We start from the raw sequence: 6,541 nt of genomic DNA on the forward strand, positions 1-6,541 counted from the left end.
TCTCATCTCTCCCTCCTCTCTGCTCCTGTCACTCACTCACAGTACGGCCCCTCCCCCGGCTGCTAAAGCAGCACCTCTCTCTCTCATGCTTTATCAGCTCCGGTTAATAAAGTAGCTTAAAAAAGTATTTTTCTGCTTCTTCCCTCACTCTGATCGGAACGGGTCTGGATTTGACCAGGTCTATACAGAACGGGTCTGGTTGTCTTCCGGTCTGTTCGGAACGCGTCTCTATATTTAAAAACATTTATTTATGTATATCGAAGATGTCAAGTTAGGGGTTAAGGGAAATATGATTTAGAATGAGAATCAATTGTTTAGTCCGTACAAGTATGGTAAAAAACAAACGTGTGTGTGTGTGTGTGTGTGTGTGTGTGTGTGTGTGTGTATGTGGGTTGGTGTGTGCGTGTGTATAAATACAATATGCACACGTAACAAGAAAGTAGTAGGAGTGCCTGTCTGTGTTTGAACCAGTGGAGGCTCCTCAGAGGAGAAAGGGGAGGACCATCCTACTCAGTCAATTTCATAAAAATAAAAATAGTGGAACATTAAATTATCCTTTTTAGATAAAACTATACTAAATATATTCATGTCACCAAATAATTGATTAAAACATACTGTTTTGCAATGAAGGTTTCCAGTAGCCTCAACAGCACTCTGTAGGGTTGCGTCATGGTGTAGCCAGAGGACACGTATTTTCTGTCCTCCTCTGGGTACATTGATTTCAATACAAATCCTAGGAGGTTCATGGTTCTCAACCTCTTCCATAGACTTACACAGTAATTATGACATCTTCCGGAGGACGTCCTCTAACTCACCAGAGCTCTTGCAGCATGAACTGATATGTTGTCCTCCTAATCAAAGGATCAGAGAATTAATCTAGTACTGAAATCATAAACTAAAATGTGGTGAGTAATTGACTCAGAGAGTGAGAGCTAGCTTTATTTCTGTGCATTTATTTCACTTTCACTTAGCTGCAGCAAGCTAGTTTAGCCTACTCAAACACCCGGCTCAAACAGAAAAGGATGCTATGTTAGCTATCTGGCTATCCAACACTGAAACTATTCCAAGTCATGGTAAGCTTTTGGTTTTATTAATTTACTTCCATCAGGGCTTGCCAGTGTAACTGCTAAACTGCTTGCTGACTACAGTGTACTGCATGATTGTAGCTGGTTTACTAACACATTAGTTCTAGTAGCTATGTTGACTATGATGTTAGCTAATATGGTGACAACGATGTAGGCTGTGTGTAGTGGTTAGCGGTAATGATATGAAAGTTTGGCTTGGAAAGGTTTTTACGCCTGGTCGCAGACATCTGATGTGTTGTGTGCTGAAATCCACAAGCGAATGGAAAAGGTGAGAGGACGGGGAGCGTGTAGATGCTAGAAGGAGTTATACAACGAGCAAAATGATCATGCTGTTTGTTTGTGGCTGCTATGTAAGTGAACTGTGTTTTTGTGTGATCAGGTGTGTATTTGTTCCGCCGATTCTTTTGAACAACGATTCTTGAGTATATTGTGATAAACTGCAGGCCACACTACTTGCCTAGAGAGTTCTCAGCTGTACTTTTCATGGCTGTTTATTTACCACCACAGACAGATGCTGGCACTAAGACCGCACTCAGTCAGCTGTGTAAGGAAATAAGCAAACAGGAAACCACTCACACAGAGGCTGCGCTCCTAGTGGCCAGAGACTTTAATGCAGGGAAACTTAAATCAGTTCTACCAAATCTTTATCAACATGTTAAATGTGCAACCAGAAGAAAATACATTCTAGATCACCTGTACTCCACACACAGAGACGTGTACAAAGCTCTCCCTCGCCCTCCATTTGTAAATCTGACTACAACCCTATCCTCCTGATTCCTGCTTACAAACAAATATTAAAGTAGGAAACACCAGTGACTCGGTCTATAAAACATTGGTCAGATGAAGCAGATGCTAAACTACAGGACTGTTTTGCTATCACAGACTGGAACATGTTCCGCGATTCTTCCGATGACATTGAGGAATACACCACATCAGTCACTGGCTTTATCAATAAGTACACTGAGGACTTCGTCCCCACAGTGACTGTACGTACTGTCATGTCTTTGGCTATGCCAGATTAAGTGATATGACATGCTATTCTATAAAATAATTTCTCTGTAATTAATATCACCTGATCGATCTAATCATGTAAATGTAATTAACTAGAGAGTCGGGCACCACAAAATAATATTTATAGAGCTGTTATCTTCCGAATAAACTCTTAAAGACCTAGGAATATTTTAAATCAATACCAGTCAATATTAATCGTCATCTTAATTCAGTCTCATCTGAAAGTTGTAAATTCTTATTGTATTGCTGATTCAACAATTTGAATCAGCAATACAAAATTGGGTTTAATGATTTATTTACTAAATACCTAACTAATCACACAGAATTAAATCATAACTTGATTACAAATTACGTCATAAAGGAAAACATCCCTAGCGGACGGAACAGATATGACAGCTTGTTACACTAAAGGAAAGGGTCTGGGTTTGAGTGAAAGAGCAGGAAGACTGAGGAACAAAGGAAAGAAGATGTGCTATCATAAATACAGTATCTTATGCATTCTAAATTACCGCCCATTTGGAAAAGGAAAATGCAATAAATATTTACTCTGAGCTGCGCTTCGGTAGGTTGGTGGTAGATGGAAGGCCATGTTGCCCAACCGAGTCCTTTGAAGAATGTCTATGGTTGTCAATTGGATACGTTGTAGTAACGTTGTTGGGTGATAGACGGGATACTCTGTCTGTTCCTTCCTAACCCTCATTTGCATCTGCTGTTGCTAACTCAACGGCTAGGAGGTATCACTTCTGTAGTGAATAAGAGTTCAAAGTTCATACCATTCGCAACCAAAGCTCACGCTGATGTTGGCTTCGTTCTGTAGTTATTATCTGAACCATTCTGACATAGGACCATCGTCCTCACGTCCTCGGAACAGGAGGTTACATTGTCGTCAAGGGCTTATATAGGAAGGGAGAGGAGGGCGTGTTTGAAAAGTTTTATAGCCCATGTCCCTTCACAGGGGCGGGCCACTGATTGAGCAGAGCCCTATCTTATGAAAACCCAAATCTCACATTTTAGAAGCTAAAATCACATTTCATCCCGTCACAAATAAATTAATATTCAAACATTTAAATTGAACAACAATTCCATGTGAATCCGATAACTCTGATGTGTAGACTTTCCACTGTAGAGTTTGTCATCTTATCATTGATGAGAATGTCTCAGATGACAACCGAACTGACATCATATTCATTAAGTACCACCGCATATGTTCCATTGGTCGGATTACCAGAATATAGTTAATTTCCCCCCACCTTCTGATGTTCCCAGAATCTCTATGTTAACCAATGGTTTTGCAAATGTAGCATCAGTAGGGTAGAGAGAGGAAAAAGGGGGAAAGAGGTATTTATGACTGTCATAAACCTACCCCCCAGGCCAACGGCATGACAGTACATACCCCAACCAGAAGCCATGGATTACAGGCAACATTCACACTGAGCTAAAGGGTAGAGCTGCCGCTTTCACGGTGCGGGACTCTTACAAGAAATCCCGCTATGCCCTGCGACGAACCATCAAACAGGCAAAGCATGAATACAGGGCTAAGACTGAATCATACTACACCGGCTCCAAAGCTCATTGGATTTGGCAGGGCTTGCAAACTATTACAGATTACAAAGGGAAGCACAGCCTCAAGCTGTCCAGTGACACGAGCCTACCAGACAAGCTAAATAACGTCGAGGCAAGCAGCACTGAGGCATGCATGAGAGCATAAGCTGTTCCGGACGACTGTGTGATCGGGCTCTCCGTAGCCGACATGATTAAGACCTTTAAACAGGTCAACATACACAAGACGGGCCAGACGGATTACCAGGACGTGTGCTCCGGGCATGTGCTGACCAACTGGCAGGTGTCTTCACTGACATTTTCAACATGTCTCTAATTGAGTCTGTAATACCAACATGCTTCAAGCAGACCACCATAGTCCCTGTTATCCCAGAAACCCTAGACCCACTCCAATTTGCATACCGCCCAAACAGATCCACAGATGATGCAATCTCTATTGCACTCCACACTGCCCTTTCCCACCTGGACAAAAGGAACACCTATGTGAGAATGCTGTTCATTGACTACAGCTCAGCGTTCAACACCATAGTACCCTCAAAGCTCATCACCAAGCTAAGGTTCCTGGGACTAAACACCTCCCTCTGCAACTGGATCCTGGATTTCCTGACAGGCCGCCCCCAGGTGGTGAGGGTAGGTAGCAACACATCTGCCACGCTGATCCTGAACACTGGAGCTCCCCAGGGGTGGGTGCTCAGTCCCCTCCTGTACTCCCTGTTCACCCACGACTGCATGGCCAGGCACAACTCCAACACCATCATTAAGTTTGCTGACGACACAACAGTGGTAGGCCTGATCACCGACAACGACGAGACAGCCTATAGGGAGGAGGTCAGAGACCTGGCCGGGTGGTGCCAGAATAACAACCTATCCCTCAATGTAACCAAGACTAAGGAGATGATTTTGGACTACAGGAAAAGGAGCACCGAGCACGTCCCCATACTCATCGACGGGGCTGTAGTGGAGCAGGTTGAGAGCTTCAAATTCCTTGGTGTCCACATCAACAACAAACTAGATTGGTTCAAACACACCAAGACAGTCGTGAAGAAGGCACGACAAAGCCTGTTCCCCCTCATGAAACTAAAAATATTTGGCATGGGTCCTGAGATCCTCAAAAGGTTCTACAGCTGCAACATCGAGAGCATCCTAACCGGTTGCATCACTTTCATTCATAGGCTAGGTTGTAGCAACCTCATGATGGGTTATAGGGGAAACTGGAGTATTATGTAGTAGCCTAAACTTCTCAAAGTTACATTAAGCTGGGTGAATGGAATATGAATGACAGTCATCCAACATGCTGTAATAGAAATAAGGCCATTAAAGCTCATTTAAAAAAAGTATCGTCCTCCCTCATCTTAAACATTACCAACTGCACTGGTGTGATCATCCATGTGAAGAGGAACTGCATTACACCAGATAGGACATTTCAGGACTTTATGTTCAAAAGAAAACCGCATTGAGGAAGGCTTACTTTGTTGTACCCAGCCAAGTCCAAATGTTAAAACAGAACAGTTAAAACACTACAGGCAACCTGGTCATGGAAACTGACTACACAACACACACGTATGTGATAAGCTGTTTAATCATCTATTTGTATTATTATTCACATGCAAAACATTATAGGCCTCAAATATTTATTGTTTTACAGAATGGAAGCAAGTAGAAGTGGAAAGATAGATGGGCTGATAAACAGATGAGGTACTAATATCCCTCCCATCTCTTTCCCTCACTCACTCCCTTTCATTTGTCTCTCCCTATCCCTCTCACTCCCTCCTTACCTGTCTTCCTCTCCCTCTCCCTCTCTCTCCCTATCCATCCCTCTCTCCACACACACAGCTGTGGAATGTCCAGGCAGGTTGGCTGGGTGCCTGGGTCATGTCATGCCAATTAAGTTCAGCAGCTAATAGTCTTCCATTTGGGAATCCATCCTGTTACAGACAACATTAACCCTTCCCTGAACTTAGAGTAACTACTACACACTCTCACATGCATGGAAATGGGCAGGCATGCTGTGATGAACACATACACGCAGATGCAGATACATAAATATTTATTAATGTGTATGTGCGTGTGTTTGTTAAAAGCAGAAGTAAAATTTGGGTTGGAGCTTGTAGGTAATTCAGCAATAAAGTGATATTAATCTTAACCTCCCACCAGCCTCTTCTGATAAATATACATAGAAATATGCATTTACAGAACACACGTAAACACAGCCACAATAATTTATACAAAAAGCGACCCTCTCTCAATTATGCACATTTAAAACATATTCCAAACAGAAATGCAGATGTTACATCCCCTCTCCCACATTCCATTCCAACATGTTCTCGATATCATCAAAGCACAACGGCGGAAATGAGATACAGTACATTACCAAAGGAAGTGAAAAATATGGAAAGAGAGACATGATTGTGGGATGGATGGATGGATTGATGGTGGTGGGGTATGGGGGAGGGGGGTGTTGAGAGAGGGACCCAGAGAGACATCTACATCATTTGGCCTAATGACACCATCTGGTGGATGGGAGGGACATCAAGATCACACTCACACAAAGAGGGAAGTGGGTGAAGTGTAATGAAGAATTTGGTTCTGGGTGAAAAGCACTTATGAGAAAATGTCGTTTTCAAATCAAATAAAATCCAAATGTATTTGTCACGTGTCGAATACAGGTGTAGACCTTTCTGTGAAATGCTTACTTACAACCCCTTAACGAACAATGCAGTTTTAAGAAAATATAGTTAAGAAAATATTATCTAAATAATAATAAAGTAAAAAGTTACACAATTAAATAACAATAATGAGGCAATATACAGGGGGTATCAGTACCAAGTCAATGTGCGGGGGTACAGGTTAGTCAAGGGAAATTGTACATGTAAGTAGGGCTGAAG

This window comes from Oncorhynchus gorbuscha, linkage group LG06 (genome assembly GCF_021184085.1).
Source record: "Oncorhynchus gorbuscha isolate QuinsamMale2020 ecotype Even-year linkage group LG06, OgorEven_v1.0, whole genome shotgun sequence".
Classification (NCBI taxonomy): domain Eukaryota; kingdom Metazoa; phylum Chordata; class Actinopteri; order Salmoniformes; family Salmonidae; genus Oncorhynchus; species Oncorhynchus gorbuscha.